The sequence below is a fragment of the Lepeophtheirus salmonis genome, chromosome 10, assembly GCF_016086655.4.
Source record: "Lepeophtheirus salmonis chromosome 10, UVic_Lsal_1.4, whole genome shotgun sequence".
NCBI classification, from domain to species: domain Eukaryota; kingdom Metazoa; phylum Arthropoda; class Copepoda; order Siphonostomatoida; family Caligidae; genus Lepeophtheirus; species Lepeophtheirus salmonis.
The window spans coordinates 9,800,446-9,822,783 of NC_052140.2; the positions used below are offsets into that span (position 1 = coordinate 9,800,446).

At 28.6% G+C, this 22,338-nt stretch overlaps 1 protein-coding gene across 1 annotated transcript in view; it reads right to left on the reverse strand.

Annotated features, from left to right (window-relative positions):
• Positions 1-21,948, reverse strand: part of LOC139906483 (uncharacterized) — a 141,985-nt gene extending 120,037 nt beyond the window's left edge. The window contains exon 1 of the mRNA XM_071891392.1: positions 21,770-21,948. The gene's annotated coding sequence lies outside the window, so the exon portion shown is untranslated. The remainder of the gene's footprint in view (positions 1-21,769) is intronic.
• Between the last annotated feature and the right edge of the window lie 390 nt (positions 21,949-22,338).

Genomic DNA, 22,338 nt, shown 5'->3' on the forward strand with positions numbered 1-22,338 from the left:
TTAAATCTATTTTGTGCTTCAAATAGTTAATTGTTTTTGATACTTTTAAAGTTGTTAGTTATTATTTATGGGGTGTAATTTTAAACTACAAAGTGGATTTATGTGCTTGTTCTGACAAATAATCCTAAATTAACATTTTGATATTTTATATACGTACTTCCTATTAATGGAGGGGTAGTTGAGGATTATAATTGCTTGAAAGACATAATAATGGAACCATGAAAAGTGTTCGTGGTTCTTGTGCTTCACTGCGCCTATTACATATATTTGGTACTTTGAACGTAAGCTATTCAATCTTCCACTTATCACCATAGACGTTATAATGAGACAATCCGGGGACTCAGTTTTACATCATAGTTTCAGTATTAATGTTCAACTATCCCGATTCTTTCTTATTTACATAAGTTATTGTTTTATTGATTGATCCTTATTTGTTTATAAAAAAAATATCAATTTGTAATTTTCTAAATAAAATAAGTTTTTGGATCAATTCTGAAAGAATATGACCTCTTCATAAATGATAGATATTTATGTTTGCAAGGATCAAATGTCTGGTTTTATTCGAGTCAAAATCTACTAACTTCGAGTTTTTGTTGAGTACATGACTCTGGAACAAAGGAGTCCTTCCAATTTTTTGATAATTGTCATATAACAGCAAATAATGTGAATTGTTTTCGTTTTAGTTATGATCACATTTATTTTCAAAAATAGTGGTTGGAGTGTGAAGTTCTGTTTATTTGAAGTTGTAGTATAACTTTACTCCAAGTTTCGTATGTGAGTCTTCATCTTAAATGGGAATGCGTCGTTTATTTTTAAACATTAAAAACGACGCAAAATGCTTCAAATTTTAAAATTAAATTGATTCAAATTAAGGAGGTAAAATACAAAAGAAAACATCACTATAATAATTTTTTTTTTCATTTTACAAATGTATGTAAAAGTATTATTTTAAATTAACAAAAAAAATACATATATATAATTATCAAAAAGATAACATTGAATATAATAGTTATTAATTAAATGCTTATTATTATAAAACTTCAATGTTCACTCAAAATAATCTACTTGCAGTCAAAATATTTTTTAATTTAAAAAAAGTACTTCTTAAGGCAATTATAATGTAATTCCATATTTTAAATAAAGTGTTTCATACTCAAAATATGCTTCTTATCAAGAAAATGTTATTAACTTGCATTCATTTTTTTTTTGTTTAGCCCAATAACTTTATTCCTCAGACATATAATTATAAATAACCATTTATACAAAAAATGACATTTGAAATGAACTAACTAATACAAAATAATTGTTAAACGGAATAATCGATCTATAAACAAGACTACCTAAAATATAAATGAATATTATCAACCATGGTACATGCACAATTGAATGGATTCCTTCAATTAAATAGTTACCGTCAAAAACATAATGAAATACCTTAACAGAGTAGCAGAATATTGTCACTAAAATAAATTAACACCAATAGAATGTCAAACGGGTATGGACAAAGATTTGTAATTCATTTCAGTCGATTCAAATTTGTCAATAGGATTGATAACAGAAGATATATTGTTTATACTGAATGATTGCATATTCTCTTTTGTCTTTTATTCTTATTATGATTCTATTTCAAGCATTATTTATTTTTTATAATTTACTTATAAATGGGCATTAAGCTATTTTTTATTCATTTAAAAAAAAAAGTTATTATTTAAAATGGTAGTCAAATTTTTTTCGTTCATTGCTACAAACTTTTTTTTGTATGTGTTTTCTATTTTACAAGACCGGGTTAATCAAAAATTAAAATTTACTCAACGTAAAGTGAAAAACTATTTATAATTTTATCATAAAAATGTTAAGTCAATGTTCTCCTCTCAGTTTTAAAGATTTTAGATGATTTAACGAGAAGGATCAAAAGGTACAATACAATGAGAATAGTGAAGGACAATGTCAAGCTGGTCAGATGAAGTGTGTGTTTCCGAAATGTGATACAATTTTACCTCCAAAATGCTTTGAAAGTGATTATATATCCGGCCACCCAATACTTTGTAAAAAAATAATTGTTTAATAAAGTATTTAAAAATCTTTCCTATAAAAGCTAAGTTGTCTTTTTTCTAATTTTCGTCCAAGGTATTATTTTCGATTGTGCACTTAGAAAATCTACCATAATTTGACTGAGTTTTCTTATTGAAGTAGTAATAAAATATTGCAGACGTGTACATCAGTGGCGTCGTTAGCCCCTTTTTAGGGACTTAGGCTCTCCCACAAGCTTCTGAAGCCACCCCCCCCCCTCCCCCAGTGATGAAAGCTATCAACGCCTCTAGTGTGCATTTACTATTGTCTATTTATCATAATAAGTCATGTTTCTGTTTGTATATGTTATTGGTATTGTATGTATATAATCATAATTCATGTGCATATATGTTAAGATTTGAATAAAATATAAATGGTGTTATGTAAAAAATAATTTTTGTTTTTGTTAGTTTGTGCTCCATTGACTAAATTATTCACATTAATCAAATTTAGTAGTTTGAAAAGTCCGTGCAAAGTCCAAAAGACGGCACAACAATTATGGTTATGTTTAGTTAGTAGCCTCTCTTGGAATAACACACAATAACTCTCAGCCAGATAAGTCTATTTCTTATCGGCATTAGTTTGAATAGAGGAAATGGAATGACTTTCAAAAAAGGACTAAAATAATTTTGTGTGTTGATTAAGCATTGCTTTATGTAAGGCAAGACTCCTCAGGAGTCTAAAAAGAAGATTGATAATGATTATGGTGATTATGCATCTTCGATTAGAACAGTTTATAAGTGGTTTCAATTTTGCCATATGGGCACAAACCATGCAAAAACATTCTTGACGCCCTGTTGAGGTTACTACTCAAGAAGTTATTGATAAAATCCATGATATGAGGCTGGATGAAAGATGAGTGCATTTGCGGGAGATTGCAAGTGCTGTGGGTGTCTTGAGTTGGAACCTTGTTTTTATTAATTTTTTGACTACAAGCTGAGGTGGGAGCTGTCCATTGTCGTGATGGAAAATGACATTTTTGTGAGCCAATCAAAGGTGCTTTTCTTAAAGCTCAGTTTTTAAAGGCTCTAATAACGATGAATGATATTCACCTGCAATAGTTTTACCCTATTCAATATAGCAATAAAGATTATTCCTTGCAAATCCAAGATATTTTCGACATAATCTTTCCCAGCTGATTCTTCAATTCAAACGAATGCCAAACAGAAAGAAAGTGTCTGATCTGGCTTAAAGTGGGTGTGTGTTCTTCCAAGATATACTACTAACTAAACATAAACTCGATACAAGCTGGTTGTGCCATCTCTCGTACTGTACAAGGACTTTTCAAACGACCCTCGTATAAATTGATATTTTTATTGAGTAGTTACGTGTCAAAGTGCTTAATGATGGAAAAGTAAAAATAAAGATTTCTTTAGTAGTTATTTTCTATACAATTAAATCAAAATATTTATTTTTTTCCGACGAATTATTACTCCAGGTAATGCGAGATACTACCACTAATAATTTTTAATTTTAAATGATTTTTTTTTTGGCTTCCTCCTTTAGAAGAAAGATTTTTTTGCTATCCATAACGCCGACTGCGTAAATGAAATTGCGTTAATCATCTCACATTAAGGTGTCGTACAAAAAAAAAGGATATTAGTATGAAAAATATTAATTAAGGGGAGTACAGAGAGTTAGTGCAGTTAGTAAAGATAAAAATACATAATCTACCTTCTTACTAATTAAGATCAATAATAAAAATGAGTCAGCATTTTCGTGCAAAAAATAAATACATTAATGTTGGTTTTATAAAAAGATATGTTTTATTATTGCATATATGTATATACTTAAAAATTTATCTTTAAATGCTTTTAACGATATATATTAACACTATTGAATTATCAAGTAATGAGATTCATTTACTTCATTTTAATCAATATAATTAAAAATATCTAAATATTTTGTATGAAAATTCCAGGTACTACATATGATAAAACTAAGTGAATTTATATACAAAATAGTAAAATTGTTAGAACACAGATGTCATAATAAGTATGCAAGTCTTTACAAAAGTAGCTAAATTTTTAGTATTGTAAAAAATATAATTAACTTAAACAAACTCAAATGTTCACTAACTTTTCCATACACCTCGAATAATCATTTTGTGGAACACACGGAACGGGACTAAGTGTAAACCTTGTAGCATTAAGGACCCCCTGCACTTTGGATTTGGTGCCCTCAATCTTTCTGACTCCACGTATCTAGGGGGTGTATTCAGAAGCCAATCAGAGCGAGTAAGGTTTTGATCGTAATTTCTTCTAATTAACCTTTCTACCATTTTTATTAGCCGATTATGCTTATGACAACCATTAAAACGATGCAAGGAGAATAAAATTTTCTTCGAAAGATGGAACAAAGTCTTCTGGCTCGACCTTGAATTTATTTGTGAACAGAGAAGATGTTGTTGTTCTGTAACAAGCCCCTTTTTGGTTGTAAATAATAATACTTGGGTCAATGAACTCGATTTTGTTGCTCAGGTTAAATTGCTTTATTTTTTTTCTTAATGGTAAGTGATGGGTACTCAACATGAGATAAAATTAATATCCCCTTTTTGATTTCTTAATTTGAAATAATTTTTATTGGCATGGAGGATTTTGTTCACAAAATAATTGTGTGTTCTGACAAGTATTGTCCACGATTTTATTAAAGATTTTTTTATTTCTCTCTTTGATATTATTTAGTAGAAAAGTTTTTCCAAAATCGCTCAATAACATATCTGTATTCCTGCTTACAAACAGTAAACTAATAACCTAACACACAAACCAAGTCAATGATATAACTTATTTCACAATGCCATAAAAAATTGAATTAAAGCACTAGTTCTTGTTATTATTTTGGAGTAAACATTTTTGAAATCATTTGAGTTTGAGTGATGTTTTTTTATTTTTTATTCTGATTAGTACTTTCTGGCTAACTATAAATGTAAAGTATATTTATGCCAAAAACAATATTGCTTCAACATGGATTCTCCTGAAATGATAGTCCATCTTTTGTGGGAATGTACGAAAATACAAGAAACTATTGAGTTTAATATTACTATCCTAAACAACTTTCATTATTATGCTGAAAATAATTTTTTATCCATGTTTTATTAGGGAAAAATGAGACAAAAACTGACTATTACGAAGATTAGACAAATGATTAACGCAAAAAGGTCTAATAAAGACCTTATGGATAGTGCAATCCAGAGGCTTTTTTAAACTTTTTATATAGTCGTTGAACGTTGGTTTTTTCTCCATAGGGAATTATTTGAATTGTAATTGGTCAATTATGTTAGTCTCGTGGAAGAATACTCTTAGGACAGATAGTTTGTTTTACTTAGTTTTTTTATTTTTTGGTTGACAATATCATTGTTCTGAATAATAAAAATACAATAAATAAGCTCGTTCAGAGTCAATACAAAAATGTCTAAAATTTAAAAAATTATAATTTTTTGTTCGCATAAATGCCCTGATTAAAAATCATCACTATAATGTGGCTTCAATATAAGACGTTACTTTAATACAACTGTTTCCAGCTTCTCATTTTAAAATTTTCATTTCCCAGCATTCTGGGTGATTCATAAGAACACAGAATATAAAGATTATGCGTTCAATCTTTGACATCAAGTGATGTCACATTATTTTTAAACATACTTATACACGAAGAGAAATAATTCAAATGACCTTACAATTGGGATAAATATATCATTAATACCTGGGTGAAAATAACTGGTATAGCTGGCAAGAAATAAAAATATGCATATTTAACTGATACTTGTTTTGCAGGAAATATTTTGTAAATTTATGTTTTAGGTACAAATATTACCAGATTTACCTCAAAAAAAATTGTTTGCTTCTTTTCGACATTAAGTTTTTCTAAAATGTTTGTTACTCATATGTGAGAATATATTTAAAAAAACACACACATACTGAGAATATAGCACTATATTTCTTTCAAAGCTAAATCATTTTGACGCAGCATTCAGCTCCTCAATGAAAAATGAATACTTATAATTTTTTTCATTTTGGTACTATAACATAAGAAAAGTTAAAATAATAAATAAAATTTAATTATTAATATGGGGATCCCATGAAATTATTTGGGTTCAATTTCCAGAAGATTTGGTAAAAACCTCATTCACAGTTTTTAATATAGAGAAAAGGGCATACTCGGCTTAAATCGATTGATTGTAACACTTCGGATAAACTATGGAAAAATTGCAACAATGAGAAATTACTTTATCCAAAACCTATTATACAGCCTTATCCGCATGAAAGATATTATTATCCATTATAATACTGATTTTTTTCTAGGTGGTAATCTCGATAATATATACAATTATTTCTTGATCATAAACCTGTAAGACAATGCATCAAATCTTTCGAACATTATTTTTTAAAGTTGAATTGAATAGCTTCATTTGTTATTGATACACTTTACTTTCTAGAAATTAAATAACTTTCTTTAATAGTTTTTGTACCAGATCCAGAATGATAAAACTATTTTAATTATTATTATACCAAGAACTATAAAAATACTTTAATAAACCCAAATTTCTCGATGAGAGGCGTCCAGATTGTTTATTTTATTCTATTTTTTTGATAAAAAAGGCTTTTCTACATTTACATAGTTTAGTGTTACGTTTCCCCTTGAAATATATTAAAATAATATAAAAATTTAATTATAGGTTGTAGGTATATATTTCCTGGTTTTAACTATTTATTTATATTTTAATCACAAAAAATCCCTTGTACGTAGGCTGCTATATATATTTCTGATCTAATAATGAAAATGCAAATATTTATCCTCAAAAATGGTTTAATTGTTTTTAAAAGTATTCTCCAGCATGATTTATACACTTTTGCATGCGCTCAAACCAATTGTCCAAACTCTTTTTCAGTCCGATTAAAACACCTCCAAAAAATGGGGTTTAAACGCTTCAACAGCTTATTCTGGCGACGAAAATCGTTGACCACGCATTTGTTTCTTCATGTGCGAGAAAAAAAGTTATTGGATGACAAGTCAGGGCTGTATAGGGAATGACCCATCAATTCGACGTTTTGGCCGGTCAAAAAGGTGCTGGCTTGAGCCGATGTGTGAGAGCTCGCATTTTCATGGTGCACAATGATTCGTCTCCTCTTGTTCGTTTTTCGCATTTCTCCAAAGACTTCAGGCAAAACAAATTGCGATATACCACTCATAATTTACCGTTCTACGATGCTCAAGTGGAATAGTCACCACATGACCAGTTTTGCAGAAGAAACAAGCGACCATTTGCTTCGAAGTGCTTCTTCAACAAACAACTTTCGTTGGATTTGGCTCTTCTTCGAAGACCCACACGGTCGATTGTTGATTTATTTCAGGTTCATACGCATAGATCCATGATTGTCACCTGTGGCGATCTTATAAACGTCTTTTGAAGTACCGTGAGCGTATTTTTTAAACACCGACACGACCCTTCTTCTGAGTGATTGTCAAATTGTGACCGATCCAGCGAGAACAAACTTTTTTACGACCAGATGTACATGCAATATCAAATGTATGCTGGTAAAAGAAATGCCCAAGGATACCTCTATCGAACGGTATGTCACATGACAATCTTGCATTATCAGTTCACGCACGGCATCAATGTTTTCTGGCACAAAAACCCTTTTCGGACGACCTTCACAGAATTTGTCTTTGAGCGAGCATCGGCCACGATTGAATTAATGAAAGTAGTATTTCAATGTGCAATGGGAGGGTGATTCATCGCCATACAAAGATTTAAGTGCATTAATGCACTCTTGTCATGATAATCCACGTCGAAAGTTGTGAAAAATGATCGCACGAAAATGCTCACGACTTATCCATTTTTTGCCAAATTAATTTTTCCAAGTAATTGTAAACAACACAAATGATGGTCGTAAGTCAAAACAACCTGATTAAGATTATGCTACAAAAATGTCAAACTTACCAAAGGTAATGCCAAATTACACCTGGCAACAATTAGTGTATCCAAGGCCAATAATATCAGACTAATATATACAGTAGCAGCCTACGTAAGGATAAATAAAGATAAAATAATTGACCTTCTCTTTGAAAATATATTGATTTCTATATCTTTGACCCCAATGATAAAAAACATAGTTTGTCGTAAAGTAAAGATCTACTCACACAATTTCATAGCAAAAACAACAGCACCTTAATAAAATTTTATTTTAAAAGTTATTTATGATTGTTATTTAGAAAAGAATTTTTCCTGATTTACATAATAGATTTTATATCAGATGCTTCTCTCTGTAGACCACAAAACCCAAAATTTTGGAATTTTAAGGCTTTAATCATGTTGTTTTTTGTAAAAGTAATCATTGTTAAATTTGTTGACTTCTGTAATCATCATAAAAATATTATTTTAAAAAGTGTATTACTTATCATTTAGTATCTATTGTGATAGACAACAAAATAAATTTTATTTCTCGTTTTTATTATAACTATACCATTAAATCTCGTTCCTAAATTAATCTAATTATATATTTTTTTAAATATGTATTAAAAAAAAACGTATTTTGGTAGTTTAATAATGATTATTATGTCAAGTAAGTGATTGTTCTAACCAAAATACAAACTATTTTACTTTTTTATAGTCCTATACGAAAAAATAAAATTCATATTTCGAAATATTATATCTTTTTACAACGAAAAAATTCCAATTATTTCTGATTGTTTAAACGGCAGTTAAACTTGATAGATTAAAACATACAAGTAAGAAGTTCCCATTAACTTTCCAATCCAGATAAGCAATTTCATTACTTTAAAGAAAATATTGATTTATTCAATTTGCATCTTAAACTTGATTTTAAAATAATTTTTAATTTTTTTATCAAACATAGATAGATAAAATTGTATAATTGTTTTGTGGCCAGATGTTTTGTCCTGAAGATGGTTTCGACTTCCTCATATGATTTTGCTATAAATTTGTTGTTTCTGCGTTTCAAAATCTGTTTGACTGTGAAGATCTTAACAGTCGACAGATGACTTTTTAAGTTAAGGTGTGTGTTTTTTTTCATCTCTCAGGCCTCAGTACCTTTATCCTGTAGGTGAGCAGATGTCTTGGAGTCCTGACAAAGTTCTTAAGGGTATTGTAATCCTGAACTGCCCTTTTGATGGTGATCTTGTCCACATTGAACTCGTCAACCAAGTAGCAAATCAATGCTGTTGAATTTTCTTTGATCTTGACCTCCAGCATCTTGAAAAATGTTTTTATCTCGCTTCAAAACATTTCCTCTACTTTCTGCCTTACTTTTAACTCCTTTCCCATTCTCCTTGGCCACTCTGATGTTCCAGACTGTCCTCATGGGCACACATACGATATTTGAAATTATTTTTGGGTCAATATCTTCGTCCCGAAGATCGAAAAGTTTTGCCTTTTTTATCCGAGTTAACTCATTTTTCAACCAATTTTGAGCAAATAAAAACAATGCACAACAACACACTCTGATTGGAACATTATCTACGATGCCCATAAAAGTTCCCTGTTGCACTTTGTATATTATGAACTATAATTGTTAAATATTCTATGGAAATAAATTTATTTTATGTATCGTAGTAAATTATAAAAATAACACTTGGAAAAAACAGATACCAAATTTAAGAAATTATATATATATTGTTTTGTACAGACAGTTCTATTTAGAAAACTACAAATGATACTTTTATAAAGCACAGGAAAAAGGAAGAATGTTGTCTTATGATATTATTAAATTAAAACTATTGTTAAAATTAACTTTTTGTTTTATATATGGATTAAAATGTATTTCTGTGTTAGAAAGTAGAAACTTCAACATCTAATATTATATTATTGCAAGAAGAATTAATTATATTTTGCTTTTTTAACACCATTTACAAAAATATAGGTTGGAATTGATTTCATTCATCTTTTAGAGCAGAAGTTATTTATTTTGTTTACCTTAATTACGTAATTTTAAGAATTGTAATACCACAATCCTTCCCCGTATAATTTTTGAAGTTTAGTGATTTTTTTTTATTTTACAAATTTTATTATGTAAAAATACATATACAAGATGATTTCAGCTTATTTTAACTTTTATAGCATCTGTCAACATTATCTTTAAATAAAAAAACATGGGGCAGAGAGTTCAAAAATCTCCATTTTTTTACCAACTATGAAACTATTATTTATTAAATGTTTGTATGTGCTCACAACTGATTAACAAGTTTTTATTTTTATCCAATAAATCAAAGTTTATAAAACTGATTAGGAGACAAGAAGCAAAATAAGCTACAGCAATCCATTAATGACTATTTCAGTGTTTTTGAGATTAAGGTAACGCTATAAAAGATATTTAAACCGTTACAATCTTACAAAAAATGTACAAAATAACAAAAGTAGCAATTGTTTTTTAATTTTGTATTCGTATAGTTATAATTTTTTCTGTAAATGTTCCATACATTTGTTTGTTGCAATAACTATTACATAAAAATATACATTAAACAATTTTTTTGTACTTCGACGTCTTAATGTTCTTTTTAGACTGTTTTTGAAAATGGCGAATTATATTTCTAAAAATTGTTTTATGAGAAAATTTCCTACCAAGTTTTGAAATTAATAATACGTAAAAAAAAGACTGGATAAAATTAAAAGACTTTTAGGGTTTTGCGACAATTACTCAGTGTAAACATGACATTCGACTCGACCATTAAAAAAACAAAACATTTATAAAAATATTTACTATTGTTTGAATATATTTTCAGGTTTTAAAAATCAATATTTTCAGTCACAAATTATATTAAGGTATAATAATATTGGAAAAAAGATTACTGGAAATTTTTATTGAAAAAAAAAATAAAAAAAAAGGCAAGGCCCTACTTTGGATACGAAAACATGCTTAGTATGAACTGTAGGTAACTGCATATCGATATTAATAAAGCAAAGTTCATCTGCATGTATAAAAATATTTTATATGTTTAAAACAAGTACTTTTAATTTAAGAAATAACAACATGCTTTGTTTATGGTACCTGAATCTCAGATTTCTATAAGAATTTTTGATCTAAGAAATAACATCAAAGTTATCTTAATGATTATCTCAGTGGTTTTGCATGTAGCATCGAGCGTGTTCATAGAGTATACTGTATATAATGCTTCCCGATGTGTATCATATACTTATTTAGTATAGTATTATTCAGAAAGAAAAAAATATATAATATTATATTTTAATCTATATCTTTATTCAAAAATATATTTATATTATAATTAATTACGAGTTCTGAAAATTATAAAATGTTTGATAAAAATCAAACGTAAGTTTAATTTATATTATAATTGAAAAAAACTGGAAGTACTTGCAATAAAATGTGAAGTAAAATAAAGTGACTAATGATTTTTTTAAAAATCATTAGGTGTTATTTTTAAAATTTATATTTCTTGACAAGAGGACGTCTAAGTATTAAGTAACTACTATGAGAGTGCTCATAAAAAACCAAGAGTAACACCGAAGAATACTTGGGGTAGTTTGTCTGTTGGTCGACGCTTAAATATTCTGGATATTCCAGGTACAACAGTTAGTGTAAAATAATACAAAAAATAATCAATGAAAAGAAAATTGATGTACCTGGGACCTTTATCAAACGTGTTACAATATCTGAAACTTCTCCTCATTGTGTAGTTTTTAACTTAAATGTAGTTATATCAAAAGAGAGAAAAATAATCAATAATTCAAATTATATCAATCACAGGAAAAACGATAAAAAATAAATGCATTTTTACAAAAATAATGATTCTCAAACAAATTACTTTTACTTCCCCAAATAGTTTTTACATAATAAAAGTTGACAATTACTATTGAACTTTTTTTTTACATTAATCATAATTATATTATACAGTGTGGACCCCAAATACTGAAAAATGAATTATTTTATGTAACTCATTTATATATATATATATTAATAGATACCTACATTTTGCTATAAATATAAAATACTATCTTCAAATATGTGACAAATATTTTTTCCCAAGTCGTCTTTAATGCCAAAATGACAGACTTAAGTCTGCAAAGGAAGGCATCGCAGTAGGTACGCACCATTTCAATAGGAATGTGGTTGCATTTTTGAATTTGAGAGTCATTCTGTGATTCCAAATTGGGAAGATGTTTCTTGCAAGTCCTGTCTTCCAAAATGGAGCATATTCCAAAATCCATCAGGTTCGAATCAAAAATGGATGGAAGCTAAAAATTATAGCTATAAAGGCTAAATAGATTAGTTTTGCATAATCCCTTGGTGATATTGTACATATGAGATGAAGCACTATCATGTTGAACGAAAAAAGTATCTTCTTTGAATTGGGAATTTGCCAATAAGAACTTTCTCCAAGATGGTATTTACGTACTCTAAGTTTCTGATTTGGACTCCGGAGTGTCCAAACACTAAGTGTTCCACACTAGATCTGCTGGCATGTCCTCAGGACATACCTGACTGGAGTTTGTGCGTTTGATATATTCTACGGAAGGAATCAGATCCTTTTATAGGCAAAACACGATATTTTGATAATTCAATTTAGCCTCAACAGATAAAACTTTCACGAGACTAAAAATAATGTTGGGAGCCATAGGTTACTTGAAGAAACTAAGGAGTTTATTGATTCGGTTGACTCTCTTGTCTTTAATTGTCACCAAAACGAGATATCATTTTTACAAATACTCCCCTTTGGATTTTGCCTAATCATCTTTTGTATTATTTTGATGTTCGCCCTACACCGTGTTGTTCGTTGTTAATCACATCGAAAACAATATTTGACACTATCTGTCTCCTTATATCTGTCTACAGAGCGTTTTATGAAAGTTTTGTTAATCTTTATGACCTTTAAGACCCTTAAAATCTATGGGTTACTTTTCCCCAAGCAGTGAGCCTTGCACAATGTTTGCCTTCCTTGCTCGAAAATAAAGATACCAAAAAATAATTTTCAAAACCTTTGTAGACAATTCCTTCGTTATTTACAACAATAATTTATACGATAATATCTAGTAATCCCTATTATAAATTTTAGTATTTGGGATAGTATTTAGGGTCCAGCCTGTACAATTGTGATGTAAATTTTATGTCTGTGCTTCTTTAATATGTAAAAAACCGGGATAGATAAATATATGATTTTGCTTTTTACAGAAGATGTCAATAAAACTTACCTATGTACAAACATTTAATATATAATAGGCTATTAAATAAATATATTAACATGCGTAAATTATTTAAAATAAATAATTTATACTCTAGAAATATTGGTAATGTGGAACAATACATGTAACTTGAACAAAACAAACTAGAATGCAGTATTTTAAATGCAATTTAAATATTTGTATTTACATATTATAAAAGCAACCTGATGCCCATTCAAATATATTTAAAAGTATATCTACTAATCGTTGACCTTACGCCAATTCATATTATAGGGTGAAAAGATTGAACTAATACATCTTACTATAAATATTTGTTTGACTATATCCTCGGTAATATTTAAGCTAGAAGATAACAATTTCTCTATCATCATTAGCTTTATCTAGTCATTAGATTGTAAGTTTTTTAAATTATTTAATTGTGTTAAAAATAAAAAATTATAAAATACATTTACCATATTATAATTTTTTTCTGGCAAAATATCTTAAGTCTAGCGTTAAAATACCGTAACTGGTTTGAATTGAATAATAAAATTTTAAGTATACAGGGACGGGGATCAAATTGTCGCCAAAATATTTTTCCACAAAAAACAACACAAAATATACATTTTTTAACTTTTCTATTGAAAATCAAAACTATGACAAGCATATAGGTATAGAGTAGCCATTCATTCGATATAATCACCATTGGCATCAATACGGCCTCTGAACTGGCCGCAGGCTCTTCTGACCATCTCATTGTCCATGTTGCCGAATACCTCCTTGATGGAGTCCATCAAGCTGGCCTTGGTGCAATGGGGATGTCTATTGGTATGTCTCTCGACAGAGCCCCAGACAAAATAGTCCAAAGGATTAAGGTCGGAAGAGTTAGGGGGCCACAAATCCTTTGTTACGACGTCATAACAGTTCTCGGTTAACCACTGCATGGAGATTTTGGACACATGGCAGGGTGCTGAGTCCTGTTGCCACAACCAGGGCCTGTCTCCGGCCACCCCTTGGATCCAGGACAGAATCACCTTCTCCATAACATCCAGGTAGACATCTGTATTGACATTTAGACCCGTTTCAAACATGTGGGGAGGCATAACACATGACCTTCACTGCTGACCACCCCGAACACCATGACCATTGCAGGGAAATTGGTCTTCATTACCTTCCTCACATGGCTGGTGCAGGTGGCTATCCACCTGTTGTTCTGTTTGTTGACCTTCTGATCTTGACAGAAATTCTTTTCATCAGAGAAAAAACCACAGCATCCCGGGCTGCTTTTGATGCTTGAACTTGTTGAACAATTTTGTTGACTTCATCAGCCTGTTGTACTTTGCCTTCTGGGTCCAAATCTGGCCCACCTGCATTTTGTAGCTCCTGCACCTTAAATTCTCAGATACACAGTCCCTTATTGTTTTCTCATGGCAACCCAGATCCTTCGCCATGGCCTTCATGGACCTGGTAGAGTCATCCTCAACCATCTTCTTCACCTTGTCGACAAAGTCGGTGTCCCTGACCTTCCTGTCAGCGCCCTCCTCCTTGGGTACCCTCTTTATGGTGGCATCAACATCCGCAGTGTCCTTTAGCTTCTTACGGATACGCTGAACAGTCCGTAAATTCACTCCTAAGGTTGAAGCAATCGTTGAATTGGAGATTTCACCTCCATTATTAACCAATGCCATGACTACGGCAGACCTCGAAAGCTCCTTGTTCCACTTATAGCTCTTTATCTCCTTATATGATGACGGCATGATGCTAACAGAACTACGTTTCGTTAGCTGACGAGAATATTACATTATTTTAGATACTTAAAGTCTACTTAGAGATAATTTGTTCTACACCTGTTGTTTTATTTATTAAGTGGGTATTTAAGGTTGTTTTTTTATAATAAATTTAAAATATTTAACTTATTTTTAAATTTTAAAACAGTATTGTGAGTAAAATTACTTATACTAAATGCTAAACAAGGTGGGATCATTTTTAACACCAGCAGTCAGAAAATAGAGCTGCTTTAAATGTATCCTTATGTATTATTAAAAAGGGAGAAATAAAATTTTAAGCATTTTGAAAATAATAAGTTTCCCACTTTTCCCATTTTTCTCAAAAAACTAAATTTTATTATGTTAACAAATTATTTAACCACACAAATTTACATATATGTATCTAAAAATTATGTAATAACCAATAGCTTTCAAACAAGGATAAAATACTCTGATCCCATTCTTTCTTTTTGTTCTTTGTTTGTCATTAACGTTTGACAAAGGAAAGTGAGAGTGAAGTTAAAAATGGTCAAGTTTGTTCAAGTTTTTACTGGTTCTGCTTTGGGGGGGGGGCATTTTGGACCCAAAATAATATTCTTTTTATTAAAAATGTCTATGCAATATCCCCTTTATCTTACTATCTGAATTTTTTTTTGAACAGATTGAATTTTCATGAGTGTTCATTTGAATAACAAAAATCCAAGACAGTACAATACCAGGAGGAGGAGAAAAAGTAAGAAATCTATGCTTGTATATATAAGATTTATTTTATCTCATCACCTTAAAAATATATGACCTCTTTAATGTTGTATATTTTGTTAATTTATTTAATGAATAATATATTGAATGGTCGAAAGATAATTATGAAGAAATTTCATTAAAAAAACGAATTACTTAACAATACAACAATTTTGTTTTCTTCAGAAGAAAAAAAAAGTTGTTTTACATATTATCCAATATATTCATGAAGTTGAATAATTATATATTATGTTTACAGTTGGTGCACGTAGTACTATGTTTCATACATACTATAATAACCCTTACAAATTACTTGCAGTGTTTCTTGATAAATATGTAGAACGTACATACCAAAAGAAAATATGTGAGGTTCCTACTTATTGTTCTACGAATACAATGAATAAGCTTATTTTTTTGTTTTTCACACAAACGAAAGTTTTGTACGTCAAAAAATTTAGATATATTGCCTACTTTTACCACGTTCATAAAAGTTAACAGAACTACACCGTCTGTTATTTTTCTGGAGTGTTTGGTCACTTCACTCTGATACAAACGCAAGCACATGTACCTCCGATTATTTTTTGTTGGATAGCTTTTATACCTGCACAACTTGGGAAAAATCCGATTATTTTTTGTTGGATAGCTTTTTTAACTCTGCACAACTTGGGAAAAATCACAAAGTCGTTGTCGCAAATATTTAGAGAAGGCAGGGAGCACTCCTTGGAATCAGCGGCATCAATAACAATAAAGCAATTGCTGGAACTCTTTTTGTTATTCCGGGGAGTCTACTCATCCGAAGTGACTGTGAATGATTCATCATTACTAGGTCATAAAAACTACTATTGAGAAAGTTATTAGTTAAGTAAAGTGTGTTTATTTATAAATGCTATAGTGTAGTAGCTTTTTAATTTGATTTTAAAGTTTGTTGCAGCTTATTGTTAAGAGCAAAAGTTTTTACAAACTTATTTACAATAAATTTAATTTTAATATATAATACTACACTTTTTTATTATGATATCAACGTCAAAGGAATTTTGCCTCAATTAAGTTTTGAAAAAAAAACAAAAAACATTATTTCTAATAAACTAAACCTAATTCCCAAAATTTAATACGGATTCAAATATTATCAAAGTAGATATTTTTATTGATTGCTTTGAAAATCTTAAATTAAACCAGATTGATTTGGGAATAACAAAAAATCCGATATGTTACATTGAAAAAAAATATTAAAATTCATAATTAAAACGTCAAATAATAATTTAAAAATATCCATATTTGTAAGTTTGATGGCTTGAGTTGTTTATTTGTAATTTTTTACACATAGAAATTAATAATTTCTTAAGCTAAAATAAAATTCAGATTATGAATAAATTTGCAAATATTTTTTCCTTAATATCGAAAACAAAAATATGCTATTAATCGATGTTACTAATATCTTGAAGTATTTATAATTACACTTACTTTTCTGATCAATTTGGAAAAGTTTTTTATATTGCAACTTTGTGATTAAACAAAACCTTCTTTCTGTTTATTTTTTGGAAGGTAATGATAAAGGAGATATGATAAATATATGATGCGCTGATAAAGGAAACGCATTGGACACTAGGTGAACAGAAATGATTTATTCAAACTAGCTTCCAATGACAAAATATATCTTGAGACAGTCATTGCAAAAATTCAATTCTGCGTCTACACCATGAAGAAGATATTTAGCTCCAATGCTTTACTGATGTGTAGTAAATTTGAATTATGAGCAATGTTTTGAAGAAACTGTAGTGAAAAAATAGGCTGAAGTCTTGTATATCTTATAAATATTTCATCAATTATATGTATATGTTTTTTATTATCCTATAGAAACCTATTTCATAATGTTTGCCTAATGATGCGGAATCATACGCATCATTACGCACACTTATTAATAAATTGCCCCATTATTATATATTTCCAGTTTTTGATAATTTCCAAATAAATTATGTGTTAAAAAAATCTTTAGGAGTCGCATCAATACTTAAATAAAAACTTGTCCATATATATGCGTAAAATTTGAATATAATCCAAGGTGAACAGTCATTAAAACATATATTACCTATGTTTGACAGGATTATTATATAAAAACCTTAAACTATTCATAATTTAAGAATATTAGCTACACAGCTACTGTAGTTAAAAATATAATTTAGTTTAATAATATAAGACGTACATAAGAAAATAATTTATGTCAATAATGAATAATATCATTTTAACTGTATCAATTGGTAAAAGCTAATTAATTCAATGAAACATAGCTATAAAATAAGTGTAAAAATATTCAAGTAGCAATGTGTTGTATTTTACTCCAAAAACATGAAATGAGTAACATACATATCCATAAAAAAATTAATACTGGGTGCGACGAAAAAACCTTTACACTTGGTGTTTGCTACAAAAATCAAGATGTTTGGGAATGTGGTAAAATAGGTCTGGTCCAATACTATAAAAAAATAGATCTTCCTAAGTGTTCTGCAAGCCAAGAAAATGCAATTTGAACGTGATCAACAAATTTAGGTCTGCGCAATTATGGATGCTGGTACGAAACCAACAGAGATTGCCATATTATCATGGGTCCAGACCAACTACATGGACATGAACGTGGTGTTTGTGGTCGGAGGACAACTTGCCTTCCTGGGCAAAGTAAATTTGCCCCCCCCCCTACTCACTAGATACCAAAATATTGGACTCACTTTTTGGGGTATGTGGAGTCCAAGGCCTGTACTGTCCGTCATCCAAATATCAACACCCTCAAGGACAAATACCAGGATATAATATCTGAGGACTACATTTGCAATAGGTGCAAGGCCTTCCATGGCCACCCTGGAATCCATCATTCTAGCCAAGGGCTACATCGATTATTAGGGTAGACAAGAAATCACATTAGTTATTTGCATTTTAATTGGAACACCCTATTACAACTAGTTACTACAATACATCTCGATAAGCTTCTATATTGAAATTGTAAGGATTTTTTCGTTTTACCCGGTACTTTAATTTTAAATTACACTAAAAAGTAAATTGTAAAGTACTTCAAATTCACCATAATATCACACATAATCTTGAATCCCATGGAGTTTAGTTTTTAATGGGGGGGGGCTTCATCCCAAAATTATCAAGTTTAAGTTTAATTATTTAAATGGTTAAAAATATATATACAGCAGGGTGTAAAAACAAAATCCAGCGCTTCAGATTTACGGATTTTCCCGGCATTTACGATGAAAAAAATGTGCAATGTTTTTTTTATGCAAATAATACATATAAAAGTTTTACTTTCTAGCCAAGACTCCACCACGGAGTCAACAACAGAAGATTTTAAGCATAAAACAATTCAGAGGCAGAATGTAATTGTAGTACTCTCATAATTTTTGTGATTAACAAAATATAAATAGTAAATAAGCAATGTTGAGGCCTCAAAAATCAAGATCAAGGATATTTGTCTCCTTAGCTCTCCATTATGATTCAGATAGATTATTTCGACTAAAAGATTATTTTCAAGAAAAGCAATTTTCTATGCTAGTAATATTCTGTGGTGAAATTTAATGATTTTTTTTCCAAAATCTATCTATTTTTGATGTTATTTTTTTAATTACTATAACCATTTCCTGAATAACTGTATCATGATTTGCATAATATTTATATTTAATACCTAAAATAGAAAAGTTACTTTTTATAGAGTGTTAATGAATTTAGTTTATATAAAACTTTGAAAAATAATTAACTATTTATGCTTCATATATTAAGAAGGGTTATGCTTGACATCAACACCATAACAAAATAAACTACTGTGGTATATGATGATTTTTTATGGTTAATGTTAAATAGAAAATTTATTTTACAAAAAATAATATTAAAAAATATATTTTGTTAAATTTGCTTGCTTGATATGGAATTATATTTCAGTAAATTCATTTGCATATTTAATTGTTTGAAATATGATACAAGTTAATTTTTTTTTTTCTAAATAAATTTATTTCGATCTACTTAAAAAAAACAATTATAAACTAATTGAAAATTTGTTCTCATCTGAATTATGTATAAAAAATAAATTTACTTATGTTTTTAGATCTTAAATATCGGTACAACTTGGATATTTTTTATTTATATAATATATCTTACAAAATACTAGTCTAAGTCATCTTATTAGTTAAAATTACTTATTTATTATGTAATAACACTTTTAATATATCTATTATTAAAAAGATATTTAATAATTAATTTATCCTCATCACAAGAAGAATATTAATTTTACATTTTCTAGCAATATTTAGTTCATTTCTGATTGCAATTGTTATGTATCATAAAAACATCGAAAAGTTCGCATTCAATTTGGAAAAAAATAATTGCAACATTATACAAATTCAATTTTCTTTAGTGTTAAACTATTTATACAGTTAAACTAATACAGATTTCATAAAAAAGTTATAATGAATTTTAAATAACATTAGATAAACTACACACATTCTATTTGTCCACTTCAACAACAAAAACAAAATATTTACAAAGGAGTGGAAACCTAAGACTAAACAACATGAAAAACAGAAATCTAAACAATGATATCTACTATTTATATGTTTAAAAATACTACTAAATTAAATTTTTTTAAACGTTATTTACTTTTTAATAGGCAACACATTTTTGTGACAATTTACTACTTTAATTTTTGCAAAGAAATATGTTTAGATATTAATAGAGTAGTTATCAAATTCAAATGTTTCAACTAAATCAAGAGATTTTTTAATAGTATTCATATGAAGATGGATTATTTACATAACATATAAAACCATGTTTAAAATTATATACATTTTAATGACAATTTTGCATCGTTAATTTGTGAAAAAATGTATGCATATTATATTTTAACAGAAAACTCATCAAATTCAATAGAATAACATTATGGTTCTGTACAAGTATTTCAAAAAAATGAATAAATATCTACACAACAGATTTAGTGCGAGAACAAAAAAACACAGTCTTGAATAAAAATCAAAAAACTAGAAATTCCCATTTTTTAATTTTTACTTCAGAAATATAAATACAGTTCAATATTTTTAGACATTTATGAGAAACTTATAATTGTTATGGAACCCCTTTATTCTGGGCTGTGAAGAAATACTATGGAAATTTATCTACAGTTAATTTACCTTTATTTTAAGTGTTAACTATAAGAGTAAATGATAATAATTCTTAATAGAGAATAAATATTGTTGACACTAATTTTAATAAGAATCTTTTTAGCTCACTTTTGTGTTGAGTGTTTTGACGAGGTAATTATAATTATGTAGAAATGATAAAAGGTATTCATATTTTTGTGACAATATATATATTTATGCTTATTGTTATAGAAAATTCATCAAATTGAATTACTTTAACTTCTTTCCGTAAGTGAATATCATTTTTTGAGTTATTTTTACTATCAGTGTTAAACAGTAACTCAAATACTAAGGGAATTTTATAACATGATTCACTGTTAACAAAGACTCAAAAGAACACTTATTAATCTGAACTACATAAGATTTGCAGAGCAGCACGATATTATTTGTGATTAATAAGGTAAAAGCATCATTATTTCGTTTTTTATAAAAACTTATATTAAATATTAATTACTTTTTACGAACTTTTGGTACTCAACATGTACTTATTTGTTTTTTATGAGGTTAAGTGTGATATACAGAATATCAAATAAGCTTGTATTTTTTTCCAACACGTATTCTTTATTTAAAAAAAAAAAAGAAGGAAATTGACAAAAGAAACAATCGTTTTGAAGCAAACAAATTAGTCAAATTCTCCAATTAATTATTTAAAATTTGCCAAATTTCAAAATAGTTTTCAAAAAATAGTATTTCAAATACAAAAATTTTCTAACGGTAACATAAATTTTGAACTGATTTGACGCACTTTATAACATTTGGTAAACAGAAAGTCCCAGTTCATTAACGAAAGAGTCATAGTAATTTACAAAAAAAAACAAAAAAAAAACCAAAAAAAAAAAAACCACAGCAGATATTTACTTAATTAATAAAAATATTTTTCTTACCGCAATGATCTCTTTTTTCATTATAAGATAGTTTTCATCTTTATTTTAAAGTGTAAGACATTTAATATATATCTTAAATAACTATTTTTTTTTCTATTTATGAAAAAAAATATGAGCGAAAAAAATGAATAATTGGCTATTTAAAGCAGATGGTTGACTGAGTGTGTTGATATGAAACTAAAGTATAAGAAAACTGTTTTTCCCCTTCTCAATATTTTTTCTAACCGTCGCTCTTCCCCTCTTCAAAAACTACATACTTTCTTGCCTTTCAACCGAGCGAGCTACAACTCCTATATATGTAAAAGTACATCATGTTTTTTATATTTAGTACAATATATAAAAGCAACATATTTTTTTTTATATAATAAAATGCATATATCATATTGTATTTGTGATTTGCTTGACATTAATTTGACAACTTTTTTCCTCTGCTCTTCCTCTATCTCTACAAATGAGTATATAAACTTTTTAAAGGTTGTACGACTCTTGTTTTTTTCAATCAGTTTTTCCTGATTTACTTTTTTAAATTAAATCAGAATTCAAGAGTAGTGTTAATTAAACTACTCAAA